The following is a 16754-nucleotide window of genomic DNA, read 5'->3' on the forward strand; positions in this document are numbered from 1 at the left end:
GCTCTGTGTTGTCATTTTGGTGTATACAAAGGAAGCAAAATAATAACAGGCTGCTGCGCCACTGTGTTCAAGCAGCAGAGGCCTTGACTTCATAGAATCGTAGAATCATTTAGGTTGGAAAAGACCTCTAAGGTCATGTCCAGCCATTAACCTAACACTGCCAGGTCATTACTAAACCATGCCCATGAGTGCCACATCTACATGGCTTTTAAATACCTGCAGGGATGGTAACTCCAGTACTTCCCTGGGCAGTCTGTTCCCATGCTTGACAACCCTTTCAGTGAAGAATTTTTTTCCTAGTATTCATTTTAAACATCCCCTGGCACAAATTGAGGCCACTTCCTCTTGTCCTGTCACTTGTTACTTGGGAGAAGAGACCAATACCTCACTACAGCCTCCTTTCATGTAGTTGCAGAGTGAGGCCCAGTGATCTTTGGCTGTGAGAGGACAGCAAAGCAGGGTTGGTGTGTGTGCTGGGTGATCCAGCTGAGAGGAAAAGGATCAGCAGAGGCACGTAGTGCCAATCTCACACAGCCATGTACATTCAGTTCAGTCTTGTATGCCAAGGGATGGGTTATATATCTGGAGATATATATATATGAAGAGATGTTGCCATCTCCTGCCTCATCATCTTTAGCTCTTGTTCATCACATTTGGAAATGATGAAAGAAATGTCAAATTTTGAAAGGACCCAGGAGCACAGAGTCAATTCCCTGACTTTGTTTTTAGTGAAAAGTTTATGGTTTTTGTGGAAAGCTTACAGTGCTTCCCCCTGTCCGTGTCTTGAGTTGATGTCTGACACAAACCGAAGTGACTTGGTAGGAAACAAGACAGAAGGTAAAGAGTCTCATGGAAGTAACTTCTTCATTTTTGGGATCCCTAGTCTCTCTCCCTTCCTAATCCAAGGGAGAGGCTGGACAGTGTGTTAAAACTAGACTTCTGCTCCAAGTCCAGATATGCCCTCTCTAACTGGCCAGACTGACTTGAATGTCAGCATGGCACAGTACAGGCAGATGTCATAGCTTGGAAGGACCTCTACAAGGCATCACTGCTGTAGGCTCTTCTGATCCCACTCAAACAGGTATCCCCTCCAGAAAATGAATCATGAAGCTTCAATCCACCTCCTCTTTCCCATCCCTGAAGGGGAGAATAAGGAGCACTTTCTGCAGAGTGGAACTGCCATCATCAGACATGAAGAAGCTGTCGCTGGAGGGACAGCATATTAAATAAGTTTTATTGATGACTGAATCCCGTAAACAAAACTTGTGCTATAAGGGTAAGAGTACTGAAGGTATTTGTAACATGTTTAGAAAAGGTGAAAAGTTCCTGTAGGAGACAGAGCAGGACTAAAATATTTATGGCTTTATTATCAGCAGATACCCTTAAAAGAGAATTGTAACCTCTGGGTTCAGTCATGCAGAGTGAACTTAGCATGTAGGCTGCCAGTGCTTAGAGCTAACACAGGGTACACCAAATACTGTCAGGAGCTTAATTTGATGCATTGTTTTAGTTTTTCCTGACACACAAACCATCAGAGGTGTATGTGTTTGCCATCGGTGCAGCAACCTAATGCTCCAGACCGCAAATGGTACTTTCATTTGCCATCTGAAACTTCTAAGATGTAGTTGAGGGCTTTCTTTGTAAAGTTTTATTCTGAAACGTACTGAGTTTGCTAGGCACTTTACTTGAGCTAAAGGAACAGAAAGATTTAGTGTAGTCTGCTCTACCTGAGAGAGAGTCAGGGAACCTGGACTTCTGTGCAGTTACTTGAGTTTGCTTTGTTTAACACCTGTTACTTGACGTAAAACAAATCAGCCTGAAATTCCACAGAGCGGGAGGTGGACGAGAAGTAAGGGATTGACTGTGCAAGAAGACTTGCACTAAGAACCTATGAATGACACTAAAGCTGATTGGATTTGCTTTGCTTTTTCTGTTGTGGATTTTTTTTTGGGGGGGAGAGGTTGTTTTATTTTTTATTTGTCTGCTTGGTTTTTTGGTGGTGGTGGTTTGTGTGGTTGTTTTGTTTGTTTGTTTGTTTGTTTGGCCTATGTCTAGAAATTTACATTCAGGAAGTGATGAGTTTGCAACAAGCTGGTACAAAAGGCCAGGAAATGCCAATATTAGGGGCTTCCCCTGTGCCCCTCTTGCCCACACTTCTTAGCATAGAAGTTATTTTCATTCTATTGTCACGTTACAATATTTTCCACAGAATTCATGTCTCATTCATTGTACTGGAGAAATGGAGCTCTTCGCTTGAGCAGGTCTTGAAGACAATTAAAATGCCTGTGGTTCTGCTTTGTTACCTCTCTCAGAAAATAGAAGGTGGATACTAAGAGAGGGGAGAACTGCATGAAGAAAAATTATGATCTTACAATCTGCCAGCAGTTGCTGCAAAAGTTTTGCATGATGCTTATTATGTCACCAAACCCCGACTCTCACTAATCATGTCACTGGTTACAGGTTCCTCATTCTTTAACTGCAAACCTTCAGATATGACATGTATGAGCCCTGTTTGTTCACAGCTGCAACTGAAGTCAGACAAGGCTGGAGTCTGAATAAGACACTTAGGTTTAGGTACGTCAGCTGACACTCCAAAATGGGTGGGTTTTCTTTCTTAAGGCCTTCTGTGCAGTAGGTAACAGGCATTTTGGAAAAATAATTACTGGCTGGAAAAAGAAAAGATGGGGAGTTTCTCAGTCCTGCTCTGGGCAGTGTCATATAAACATGCCCTGAAAGGACAAAACTAATCAGAGGAAAGCTGCTCAGCCATGAAGGAGGAGAAACAAGCATAATGCATAGCTGTAAGGTGAAAGGGAGCCAGGACTAGCAGGCACATTTCCCTGGAGCCCAGAGTTGCTGGTATTAATGTTGGCTATGAAATCACAGACTATCCAGAGCTATCTATCCACAGACTATCTATCACTTTGTGATAGAAGTTACAGTGTGGGTCAGGAGCATTCCTGTGAAATAAACCTCTGACTGGCCATTCCTTTGATGCTGTGGTTCAAATGTCTTGTTCCTGGGGCACAAGAAGTGGGCTCCTCAGATGCATGTAAGCATCTAACATACCATGCTGAACAGAAACCCCTTGAGTATGGATGTAGTGACCTCAGCACCCTTGGCTCTGCAGATCAGCTCCTAGGATCTCTCTTAGTAAATTCCCACCTGTTCAGGCCACTCTAACTTCAGTGCTACTGAACTTTTGACCTTGGCTTTGCACCCTTGATACTCGGGTTTTGGGGGAAAGGGGGTTGGTATGAATAAGGATGTATACCAATGGGCATGGGCTCAGGGTATTTCTTAAGGGCCAGTCACACCAGTTTGCTCTGGTGGTGAATATGTGAAAGGCATGCACCAGAGCCACAGTACAGAATCTGGGATATAGGCATAGATAAGGAGACTGACCACTTCAGGAAAGCTTGGGAGAGAAAAATAACAGGACTGAAATCCAACAGGGTGGGAGATGGAGGAGAAGCAAGGGACTGACTGTGCAAGAAGACTGGCATTAAGAACCTATGAAGGATGCCAGGGCTGCCATTCATCTCAATCTGAATTCCAGGAAGGATTTGTCTCTGTGAGTCTCTTATGGTACGTGCATTAATGCACTCCACAAGTCTTCATACACTGCATGAGTTTTCCTCACAAATACTTGGGGCTGGAGGGTGGTGTGAGTATAAGACTGCTGCTGATCATCAGTGGAAAATCATGGAGATCTCTCTGATGATGGGGAAAAAGACTAATACTAGTGAATTAGGATCTAGGGAGCAGCAGGGTGAGCAGCCTCTCTCCGTCCATTGGGTGGCAAGAATCACACAGCACATGCCCTGGGAATCCATTTTCAGACTCATGAAGTACGGGGTGGCCAGTCAGGACCAGTCAGCATGGTTTCACCACATGCATGTCACTCCTGGTCAGCCTGGATGTGCAGGAACAGCTGGCTCTGGAAACATGGGGACAGCGGTGGGTATCATTTATCTTCTCTCTAAAATGTCTTTTGATGTGGTGTCCCACAGGACTCTCCTAATGAAATGCAGGGTGGGTGAGGGAGTGGGAAGATGGATTAGAAGTTGTCCAGATTGCCAGACTCAAAGGTAATAATCAATGACTCAATGTCCAGGTGGCAAAGCATAGTAAAAAGAGTGTCCTAAGGTCAATGCAAAGGGTCAGTATTATTTCATATGTTCATCACTGATCTCAGATGATGAGCCAGAGCGCACCTTCAGCCATTTTTGAGGATGGCACTAAATTGTGTGCTGGGCAGGAGAAGGCTATGCTGTGGATGGTAGAGCAGCAGCGAAAAACCTGAGGTCTGGGCCAGTGGAAACCTCTTGAAACTCACCAAGAAGTGCAGAGTTCAGCACCTGGGTTAGAACAATCCAGGCATCAGCACAGGCTGGAGACCAACCTGCTGGGGAGCACACTGTATATAAACTTACCCCCCCATCCCTTTTATACACTGTATTTTCCTCAGCTGTACAGACTGTGTTCTTAAACTACCAAACAGGTAGCAATGGTGGGTCAGTGCTGGAGCATGTGCCCAGGACAGCTGAAAAATTGCCATCCTTGGAGGTGAAACTCAGTTGTACACAGCAACCTTCTCCAGGGAGTGCCTTCATCTAACTCTGCGTTTTTCCCTGTGTTGAACAGGGTTTGTAGCAGATGATCTCCAGAGATCCTTCACAATCCACATTGTTCTGTTACTATGGTCTAGGGAGGCAGCAAGCATAGTTCTCCTCAACTTACTGCTTAACTTTACCTTTCTGTCCTTTTTCTCTTGAAAACAGAAGTTATATGGAGGATGAGCCCATGGAACATGTAGTTCCATGAAGTGACCTGTGCAGAAGGTGAAATGCTTGCCAAGTGCCGGTCAGTGTAAGTGGGCTAGAAAGGAACATTTAGTGATCCTATCTGCTGCTACCTTTTTTTCTCCATCTGATTAACATTACTCTCTCCAACCTCTTGGCATGCAAGCAAGGCTCTTTGTAGAATTCCTTGCATTCAAACCCCCCTTTTTGAGACACAAAGAAAGCAACATTTGCTTGGCTGTACTCTTGACCTTCTTACCTTGTTTTCCACCACCACCTTCGTACCCAGGCAATGTGATCTCCTGCTCACACGCTCTTTTCCAAGTAACATAAGACTGGGTGTGGTGTGCTGAGCAGAACACAAACAGCAATTTCACTTGTCAGGGAGTTCCTTTGGCCTGACAGCTCATGCTGTTGACTCACTGGGAGGTTTTTAACCTGGAGCACTACTGCTATGGGACCCAGTTTTACTGGAGGACAGTGCCTCTGGAACACCTGAATGGCACTGTGCGTGTGCTGTGCTGTGCCTTTCAAAGAAACACAGTAAGTGCTTGATGGCTGCTACTCATTGCCTTGATTGACACGCACATAGAAACTGGGATGTTCAGTGTATGGTAGGAAGGGAAGCCACTGTTAGTAATCCTTTTACAGTTGCAGAAGCCATAAGGTATTTGTGTGAAGGTAATGAAATGTGCATGGAGAAAATCCTTGTAAATGGGTAATGACTAGCTTACATCACTATTGCTTATTTGGCCTAAAGTGGGGGTTTTTGGTCATTTTATGGGTTAGGATGAGGGCCAGGATCAGACTTTGGAAACAAAGAGAGTATTTTTAGTTAATTAAGAAAAATTATGCTTGAGTTCTAAATTAAATCAGAATACCCTTAAGCTGCCCTGCTGCGAATGCTTTTACACAGATCTCCTGGCAGCGAGTCAAGCATTGTCACCACTCCTCCACTCCTGTGCCTAGTATTTGTTATTTAGGCATGTACTTCGGGGTTTCTGGTGAAGACAGGACAATATTAATGCTGCTGTGCAAGCTCTGAGTGAAACTTCACCCAAACATGGGCAAACAACTCCAAGAGAGACTTGTGAACCAGAACGACCACAGAGAAGCTAGGGAAAAGTTGTGTTAGGGATCTCTGTCCTGGACTGATTCACAGGTTGTACAGAGACTCTGTAGTCATCTTTTCTGACTTTCTACATCACACAGCCATTAAACTGTACTCCTGAATTGACTCTATTTTGACCACAGGTGTACATTTAGGAAAGGGGAGGAGAAAGGAACCTGACCTGAATTTACAAAGGTCCATTACCAGAGAAGTCATCACAGCTCTTGGTAAAAGGTCTTAGTTTTAATTACCTTGACAGGTACTTACCTTCCATTATCATCACAGTTAAATATTTATTATTCATTTGCACTCTAAACTTTCTTCAAGCTTCATCTGATCAAATGTGGGATGCTTCAGTTCACTACAGCCAGGAGATCAGATGTGATGTCTGTTCTGGCATAGATGCTGGTGGAGGATCCTGCGCCTTACCACAACAATCATCAGAGGTGGGAAGAACTGGGACTGACTTGTAGCAGTGGGGTTTATGTCCTAGTACTCTCATGTACATCACCACTCTAGTAATCCTCATGGAATAAAGCTCTGTTCTTGGCATGCACTGAAGAAACAGTCAGCTTTTCAACTTCTTCGACCTTGTATGTCAGTCCCATGATATGTGGGCTGAAGAGAAATGGAAAGGGATAAATTAAAAGAAAAAAAATTGCATTGTTTTGTTTATCAATCCCTGTTTCCAGAAATTTGTTTTAAAAATCAAATCAAGCTGACCTAGCAGGGAATTCAAGAGAGAAGCACTAGGATGTCTTTTATTCCTTTGTGGTGTAAATCTAAACCCCTGGCATGATATCCAGAAGACATTTAATTTTGCGGCTATGTAGCAGCAGTCTGTATCTTTCTGCAAATCACTTGCATCGATTCACACTTAATTACACTGTTGTTTGTTCTCTTTGACCTGACAAACCAGAGACATGAGGATTAAGTTTCCAGACACCGTGAGTCTTTTTTCTTAGTGACCAATTTGAATTTCAGGTGGAAGTGAGCCAGTTGACCGCCTAGTGAGATATGGCACACCTTTTTAGCCTTGAATATAGTTGTAAGTCATCAGTGACACCTGCCTGTATTACTTTACCTGGTTAGCTGACACTGACTCTGTGGTCCATGAAATCTGCTGACTTTATTAAAGGATTGGGTTTGCTGCCCCACCTAGAAAAATAAAGACATTGAAAGACACCATCTAAATAATGTTTACAGAGGATTTGAGCCAAGCAGTCTGGGGAGAAGAGACTGCTATAACAGATCAGAGTGGTGTGTAGTCTGCTGATTACTAGTTTAATAAAACCAGAAGGTAGGTGTGTGTATGTATGCAGGGAGGATTAAGACTACGTATTGTGCATGGTTTGCTTGAGAGTAGGCTGGAAAAGGATTTATTCATGTGATAATCAGTAAATGAATGGTCAGCTTTAGCAGTCAGCTATGGATATTCCATAATAGGACTTTATAAGAATGACCATTTAAAATGCACCTATAGCCCTTAGAAGTAAGTACCATGTATTTCCATGACTGAGAGACTACAAATTTTTTACTTATGTTGTTGCATGAATAGAAGAATGAGCTTTATGTATGAACTTCACACACATTTGAAAGCCGTATCTGGTTCTGCATGACCCTGCTAGCTGTTCAGACTACATTTCACTGGAAACCTTAACAGCTTTAAGAGATCTCATTCTAAATATCTTAATGGAAGACACTCTTGTGTTCTTACTCATTTTAGTCACTGCTGCATTCATTAAAAAGTATTTTGAATCAAAATGGCTACAAACGTCCTACACTTATTTTTGTACTTTCCATGTACAAAAGGTTTTTGCTTGTATGCTAGCTAACACACTGCAAATGCAATTAATCACAGAAGTGTTTTTCCCTTCTTGTCTTAACTTCTTTCCAAATAATTAGTTTTAACTGGGGCAATGGTGATTATTACACAGGCATTCACTTCCCAGTGTTCTTCTTTTGTTCCCTAACAGGGTGATTCACAAAATAGCCACTTGTTTATGGTGGAGTCAATACCTATATTTTGCTTTTTCAGTTCTTTTGATAGGGTTGCATTCAGATATTTCATTAAAGGGGCTGATCTAATCCTTTGAAGTTTTACTATTGGCTTCCTTAAATCTGGATTAGTTTTAAAACTAATAATTCTTAGCTGGATAACACCCGATGAATCTGGATGGTGAATAAAGCAGAATAAAGGATTATCTTTGTTGTGACTGAGCCAATCTACATGCACATAACCTTATTTTTGGCTGTGAACTCCTTTACGTGATCTTGTTTTTCTTCAGTAATTAATACATGAGTCCAGTGGACATAGGTTAAAAAAATAATCAATCAAACAAAGCAAGGATTTTATCTTTTTCTACTTCTGTTCTTCCGTCTTTCTGGTCCTGTGGCTGAATCCAGTGTTTTTTGCTCAAAATGCTCTCCAACTTGGAATCTGGCTAATTTCTTCAAAGCTAAAAGACATTTGAGAAGACATCCCAGGTGTCTGAAGGAACCTGTTGTGTTTCATCTCCCCATGGCACTGCTGCTATAGAAGCTTAAAAGTGCTTGCCATCTTCAGCCTCTCCTTCCCCAGAGACTGCAGCCTCTCACCTCCTGCCTTCTCTTACCCTTTACCTTGTTCTTCCCCTCAGCTTCTTACCAGCCTATGTGGTAAACGTCATTTTTTGCAGCTGTCACATAACACTGCCCTTCCTGCCTGCCTGCCCCTTCACCTCCAAATGCTATCAATGTGCTACTCTTAATTCTACTATAGGTCATCCCAGTCTGTTTTTTTTGTCCTACCCAATGTGTTTTGCAGTTACATCCTGTCCTCCATGGAAGTGTTCTGGCCGTTGTCTCCTGATTCCCTTTCTTTCATGTCCTAAGGCAGAAGGATGCTGTCCCTTGGAGCTTTTCTCTTCAATGCCCCTCTGAGTGATGTCAGCCCAAACACAGCTTCAGCTATTAGCTTCTTTCTCCCCACAGCTAAAATAAGTCATGATGCATGCTCATTACAGTCCTTGGTGGGTACCTAGCCTTGGCTAACCTGTTTGATCAGAACCATCTGTATCATTGTATTTCTTGTTACTCAGACCTGTAATCTTGGTTTCCTACAGTTTGGCCCTAATGTTCTGGTTTTGTCTAAATATTTTTATTCCTGTCTGCACTGCGTTTTCCAAACAAGATATCCTGTCTCTTCACACTCTTGTAGCATTTTCCTGGTCTCAGTCATGCTGTTCCCACAACTGAGTTGGCCTATTTTCTGATGGTAGCCATTTACTAATCAGTTCTTCAAACCTTCTTCCCTCCCTGTTTGTTACTCTCTTATTCCTTCTTCAGGTCATCTTATTGCCTCACTTCTGTGTGAGCAGAAATCCCCTCAGACTCTTCTGTAGCTTTGTTCAGCCCTGCTTGCCTGGCTTTTTGGCTTCTGAGGTAATGGCCGCTCCCTTGCTGAAGGATAACGTGGCTGTGGTGCTGCTGCCCTCCCCAATGCCTGGCAAAGGAGGCAGATGGTCCTGCCTGTGTCCTGATGGCTGAGTTTGGGGAGATGTGTGCAACCAAACCTACTGGCTTGGTGACACCATCCTAAAGCTGTCATCCGTGCTGATCCCCGCCATGTAACCTCACTCTTCTTCATGGCTCAGCATCCTCCTCGTGCTGCAGGAGAGTCTCAGCACATGGGTTTTCATTTCTTGGAGTAGCAAACATCCAGTTTGCCTTCTTGGCCTGGGTGCTTGGAGCCAGCTCCTTCTCTAAGTCACCCAGTGACCATCCAGTGATCTTCTCTGAGCCCATGTTTCCACAGCCCAGCCCACTCAGTAGAAATTTTGGAGGTTCTGACTCGGAAATAGCGATGCCCTGATTTGGGCAGCTGATGAAATTCACCCCCTCAGCTGCACCCTGTAGAACAGGATGGCTGACCTTTCCACTGTAGCAGCCTGCTCTGCTGTGGTGACCCAAAATCAGTGTTTAATCAAAATATGAAAAAACACTATACTCTTCTTTCAATAATTGACTCTGACAAAAAAAAAAAAAAAAAAAAAGATACTTTTGTTTAGAAGGTGGAAACTTGCCTTGTCCTGTTTGGGCTTGGCTGGAAAAGATCAGCAGATGTATTTTTATTTTGCTGTATTGTCTCCAGATTTTATTGTCCAACCTGCCTATGCGTTTTGTAGGCTGCTCGACTTCTAGGGCCAGGGATGTCATCAGGAGGTTTCTGGTGCTTGAGCTGATGACAGCAATGAGGCTCAAGGTGATGGGTGGTCTGTAAGGGACCCACGCTAAACACCTTACCAGGAATCACTGATAGCTGCAGCAGAGACTCCCAGAGTGTATTCCTTGAGCAGGGTCATGAAGACAGCAATCAGCAGTTTACAGGGGGGACAAGACATGGCAGTGCTCTCTACCTGTAAGAACGTGATTTCTCTTCTGCCCTAACACTGTCAGCTCTTTGCAATGTTTTTCCCATTTGACCCACATTTAATTTTGTTAGCATAATGACTGGGAGTTTTTTTGAAAATGTGTCATAGGCTGACTCACAGTAAAGAATTGATTGAAACAGAACAAGAAAATTTCAGGCAAAACAGTATTTCATGTGTGCATCTAACTGATGTCATTTGCCTTTCTCATGCTAGATTGCCACCAACCAAGAATTTTAAATTTGGGAAAGAAGTTCATGCCTGAGGTCCAGCTTTCCCTTTGGTGAATCCCAGGCAGCACTCCTGAAATGAAAGCCCTCACACCTCTATCAATAAGGGTAGTACCTGGGCCACAGCCCGTAAGGCATGAGAAGCTTTGACCAAGGATAAGATGCTCGAACACAACACCAGGATGTCCTTCTCCAGGCTTCTAGAAAATTTGTTCCCAAACACATTCTCAGGGAAGACTTGCTGGTGGTGTCACACCAACACTGTAAAACTATAGGGAAACCCCTTATGAATTGGATCAAGGTGCTGCATTTCAATGGGTCCTTTTCCCGCTGGTAACACTAGCCAGAAAACAGGATGAAAAAAATGCCATGTAAAAAGAGAGATGTAAGATTAATGATGTTTCAAAAGTCAAGCATACCATGAAGGAGATAAAACATCTGAGAAGAAAATGGTGGCCTAGCAGGACTGGGAGAGATCATACCTCGAGAAAAGCTTCTCCCCATCCATATTTCCAAGGCAGGCCATCTCCCTGAAAAATATTTGTGCACGGCTCCAGAAATGGGAGAGGTCCTCAGATGCCAATAGATGTCTGCTGTACCCATGGAGATGCCACTGCTGTGCCACCATCCAGCTGGATGACCACCCATGTGGGTGGCTGGCACCAGAAGGGATTTGTGATGTCATGAACTGCAGTGTGCTATCCTGCTTTTTAAAGTGAGCTCATTACCAGATGCCAGGAGAGTCCCTTGCCAGAGTGTGTGTCATCTCACTGAACTCCAGGACACCCTGGTGTGACATGAGCATGGGCAACAGCGCTTTCCACCCATGCAGGGTAAATGCTTGGGCTGCTAGCTTTCAGCCTGGGCCAGGTGCTGCTGCACTTAAGCATGTACAGGAGTCCAGAGTAGTGCAAGTGCTGCTTTGCTAAGCCACAGTTTAAACAGGGATTGCATAGAGGTGTAACTTCACCCAGTTTCACCATGGATTTGCTTGCAGAACCCCCTCCCACTCAGTGGGCAAACTGACCCTGTGTAACCAGAGGTGGATGGAGATCAGCACTCAACCCGAGGGCATCCTCCTTCAGCTCTGTGCCTGACAACAGCCCTGGTGGCACCAGCAACAGAAAGAAACACAAGTCTTGATATTTATTCAGGTATGTGAATCACCACAGTGGGAAATATTTGTGTATTATTCCAAAAAATCCAAGCTGATGTTTACTGAATGAGACTGAAAAATTCCCTGATTCTATGCTAGGAAGTAGCACAGCCACTGGGACTGGGCTGTCCTTTAGTTTGTTTTACTTAAGAATGAACAATACCACCTCATTACATTACAGTGTATAATGTGAACTAATACATAAATTACAAAAGCTAATACATTCTCATTCTATAAAGACTGATTGTTATCATAGTTAGGGAAGGGGATTTTCTTTGCAGTGCTTATCTCAGAAGCTATTGAAAGAGAATATGGTAGTACACTTTAATTGGCTCCTTTTGCATCATAGGATGTGTTAATGATTTGTTGGACAATTATTAAGCTGTTTAATCTTCCCGTCAGCCCATGAAGGGTGTAGTTATGAATAACACCTTTTGTACACAATATACATGTGTCACTCTGAAAAGACAATACCCATCTCTCTCTTTGGAATGTTGCAAAAAACCAAGAGAATCTCCAGAAATAATCCTAGCTCCTGCGATTCACAGCAGCTGGATTAACATATTGTATTTCTTCAGGGGGGAGGAAATATCTTTGTTGTGTTTAACATTGGTAGATTTTAAGTAGCACCTTTGCAACTTTTTCATCATTGGCACTATCCTGCAACTTTCTTATAAAATACTTCTGAAAAAAAAGGCTTTCTTGAAAAAAAAATACATTTTTGCATTTTCAGTTGGGGCAAATTCATTAAACTGGCAAAGACTTTAGTAGTAATAATCATACAGTGACCTTTTCTTTTAAAAGCTGGAAAGCTTGTAATAAATGAGTCAGTGATTAAAGAAAGAGAAAAGCAGGTTGAGTGCTGGCTGGAAGGACTGCATTTGGCACTCTGCTGTGAGTTTCCTCTCTGCCGAAGTGTGAGGCATTTACATCGTGTGTTGGGTGGTGGTGGTGGTGTCTATATTTTGCATAGCTCTTGTTTGCAGAGTGCTCTAGCTGAAGCCCAAACTCAGGCTGAAGTCTCAGCACCTCCGTCCAGTTGCTGCTCAGCAGAAGGAAGATGTACTTCTGAAATAATCTGCACATCTGAAAAATCATATTCTGAAATTTCATCCCCTAAATCCAGTGCCCCAAGTTAGTGGCCACTCTGGACTTACCTCAAGTTCCCAGCTGCTAAAGGGCAAATTATTATTCCTTTTGACTCACGCTCTTGCTGCAAATATAAATATGTGCATATTTGGGAATATTCCAGTGCTGTACCCTGAATTTTATAGAAAAGCACACAAGGAAATCTGTAATTGTGCTACCACAGCAAAGTATGACTAATACAAATCAAAAGGTGTAAGGGGGCTGCACAGTGACCAGAGAGAACATTACAATTTGGATGCCCATTAATTATCTTCTTTCCTGTGGTTAAACCACAACAGACATGCATCCTGCTGAGAAAATAGTATGTCATTAATTAAAATCGTATCAGGTTAATGCACGAAGGCTATATTAAATAAGCATATACAGCCTTAATTATTATGTACCCTAATTTTTGTGTCTTTGACTTTACAATTTCTGTAACATTTTAGCACGGTACCTGTATGTGACCCTGTGGACTGATTATATCCTAATTAACTCATCTTGAAACAATAAAAGACAGATTTCCTCAAAAAAATCATCAAAACAAAATGGAGTTTAATACTTCAAACTACCTTGGATTAGAAAAGTGTTAGAGAAATTAAAAATGCCCTCCAAATATGTAAATGCTGTCATTTCAAAGTTGCTTCATCTTCTCCTTTCCCCTTCAAGCTTCAAGTAAATTCTACCCTGGGGAAAACCCTGTGGAAGCTGGGCCTCAGGAGGAAGTTGAAAATTAGGCTATGAACTTAAAGGAAACCTCATGACAACTTTGAACTGTGTAACAGTGACTCAGTGGAGTAAGTACCTATAATTCTCCCCTTGGAAAGCAGATGGACTTCTACACGTTGCTTGAGAGAGCGTGATGAGGCCACTCCTAAGGGGAAGTGTACTATTAACAGGAAAATAGTACTGATAACGGGGAGCACCTCTTAACAGCCTTCTACACAGGAGCTAATTTTGGGTAACAGGTTTGCATGGGGTTTTTTTAAGTTGATGAAGCCAGCAGAAGTTTTGCCATGGTTTTGGTGAGAACAAGAGAAGGTCCTTTATCTCCTGTGGTAGACAACATTTCAGTCCTATGCAGTAGCTACAGCTTTTCTTCTAATAAAAGTTATAAACCAACTTTGGTGTTTCTTTTGGTGTCAGCTTTCAGGTCCTTTATGGCCAATTCATTCTGTTTTGTGGCTGTTGCAATTTTTTGCTTGTAGTTTATCCAGCAAGAAGCCATAAACCACATGACCATGTCATGGAGTACCTGTTCCACTGGAATTTCTTGGCAGGAGTCTCCTATGTCACATTCAGTGGGGTAGTCATAATACTGATAATTTCAGTGAGAAGCATGAGCTTCTTAAGTATAGATTATTAATAATTTTACTTTGGTTTCTTTAACCCTGGTTCTTGCTGTTTCTTAATCCTTTCATCTTTCCTGAAAATTAGGAATACTTTGGGGTGGCTCAAGTGGTGAGTCCACGTTTTCATCATCCCTCCAAGATCTGCAGCTCAGTGAATTCTTATCGATTTTGCAAAAGGCAATTGTATTAAAGTGGCTTTGTCGCTCAGATAGGGAAACAACAAAGTGCAGACAGATGTACAAACGAACCATGCTCTGGAGCAAGAAAACTTGTGAAAGAACACGGGCCCCAAAATAGACATTGAGGAGAAGAGTGACGCAGGTGCGTTCAGACGCAGGTGGCAAGCAATTCTGCACATGGGAAACAGGGAAAAGATGGCACACTGAGTCGGTTTGAACAGCAGTGAGGTAATTTTGTTCCTTGCAAATAGATGTCTTGGGAAAAAATAGATGCTGTGTGCCAAGAGGCTATTGATCACGTTGCTAAATAAAGTAGTAGCCTTGCTTCACAGTAGGTTCTTCTAGAAGCACCTGCTAAGCATTGATGAGGAAAGGACTGCAGCCATTCCAGCATGCCAGCACAGCATGAGCTGACACAAGCACAGCAGCAAATGGAGGGGCTGACAGGCAATGTTCAATACCACCATCTGAGCCGTTGCCTCCCGAGTCACCCATCAGAAGGGACAGCTAGAGCTGAAGGACCATCATGCAGCAATCCCAAGACACATGGGGAAAAGCAGCACACCAGGACGGACTTCCTTGCTGTCTCGTGCAGGAAAGCAAGGAGGGCTGCTGGGGAGTTCCCAGCCAAAGAGCCTAATGGCCAAGTGAGTGGGATGGGAGCAATCAGCAAAAATGCCATTGCTCCTTGTCAGGGTTATAGGAACCAGAAAATAACGCTGTAGGGTGGCTTAAGCAGTGAGTCCACATTTTCATCATCTGTCCAAGATGCCATGCCTTGTCCTTGATACCTCAGAGTAGAACTGGCTGCACCGTTTCTGTCCTCTAACCTATGAATCATGTCCCCAGGTGACTTTGGTAAAATGGTAATGGGATTCCATCCTAATTCCAAGTGAACATGTCAAGAAAGAGAATGATGAAATAGTGACAGGCTGCTGAGGTCACCTTCTGGATAGAAACTGTGAGCCAAAGAAGACAGTACAAGTGTTAGAGCAGTGAGCATTGCTCAAAGAATCAACTGCTAGAAACACAAACAGTGAAAAATGGGTAAGTCACGCAGCAACTTACCACAAACATATCACCATTCCGGAAAACAACAATACTTCTACAGACATCATCCACCTGCTTCTTTATTGATCTGAACATCCCTGGAATCAGTCTTGCTAGAGTTTCTAATCTATTATGCCAGATAAGGGGAGAGTTTCACAGAGGTATCGGAGGGGTTAGGATGGCTGGCACGACTTTGGTAGTCCGGAGGTATCCTTTATCCATCATGGATGGCTTTGAGGATCTGAGAAACAAAGGTCCTGCTCCTTGCCGTGAGCTGGGTCCTTTGGTCATGCTTATTTCACCGTGAATACTGATCCTTAGTTATGCCTGACTGTGCAGTATATGACATAAACTACATATATCTAAAGAAAGATAATGTCATACTATTTAGAAAATCAATAATATTCTATCAAAAATAATATCCTTTCATAGGATAAAGACTATTTGGTACAATAGTTAATGAATGAGATTTTCCTGACGTGGGCTACGAGGCCAACATTTGGGGGCTGGAGGCCTAGCAGGAGAGAGGCTAAGCTGAAAATACCCTCCACTGTCTAGCTGCAGTCTAAAAAGCAGCTGGATGTGGGTACCTTCCAGTTGGACTGACAGGCTCTCCGCTTCTCCAAGCGGTTTGTTTACAGCTGTGTCTAAAATAAACGTTGCCTTTTTTTTTTTTTTTTACTCCTGTTATCCCTGCGGAGCGAGTTGGATTCCTTTCTGACTCACGCATGATTAACTAACTTCCAGCTGCATTATCTTTATTGTTGTTGCCGATGCACAAGCCAGCGCTCAGCATGACTCGCGGATCCCAAGCTGCGCCGGCGAGGCTGCCACTTACAGAAAAGGATTTTTCCTGAGAGTTGTGGGGTTTGGGAATTTGTTTTTTCTCATTTATTTATTTATTTGACAGCACCTGCCTGCTTTCTCGGGGACTGGGGAAATAAAAACAAACAGCAGCCGCTGGACGTGTCCCGACCCGCCCCGTGAGGTGCTGCTGGCCGAGAGGCCGCGCCCGGCGGGCGGGCAGCGCCGAGGGGGTCCCGGCACACCGCGGGAGGGCAGGGTCCGGCAGTGCCTGCGAGGAAGCAGTTGATGCCGGGCACCAGGAAACGGGAAGGAAGAGGCTGAGCTCAGCAGGAGCCGCACAGCGGAAGCCCCCCCGGCCCCGCTCCCTCAGGGCCGCAGCAGCCGCCGGACCGGGCGCACGTGCGGGCGCGGCGGCGCGCGGGCACGTGCGGGGCGGGCACGTGCGGCGGCAGCAGCCGCCGGAGGGAGCGGAGAAGGGAGGGAAGCGGCGCTCCCGCCACCCCGGGGCAGGGCGCCCGGGCTGCCGG

At 43.9% G+C, this 16754-nt stretch overlaps 1 long non-coding RNA gene across 1 annotated transcript; it reads right to left on the minus strand.

The window, feature by feature from the left end:
- Nucleotides 1-6189: 6189 nt before the first annotated feature.
- LOC120325128 lies at nucleotides 6190-11148 on the minus strand. The gene is made up of 3 exons (XR_005566990.1): nucleotides 11038-11148; nucleotides 7001-7074; nucleotides 6190-6534 (listed from the first exon to the last, which is right to left on the minus strand). It is a non-coding gene; the product is annotated as an uncharacterized LOC120325128 (long non-coding RNA).
- Nucleotides 11149-16754: the final 5606 nt, after the last annotated feature.

This window comes from Pipra filicauda, unplaced genomic scaffold (assembly GCF_003945595.2).
Source record: "Pipra filicauda isolate LSUMZ 115617 unplaced genomic scaffold, ASM394559v2 scaffold83_size3615187_pilon, whole genome shotgun sequence".
NCBI lineage: Eukaryota > Metazoa > Chordata > Aves > Passeriformes > Pipridae > Pipra > Pipra filicauda.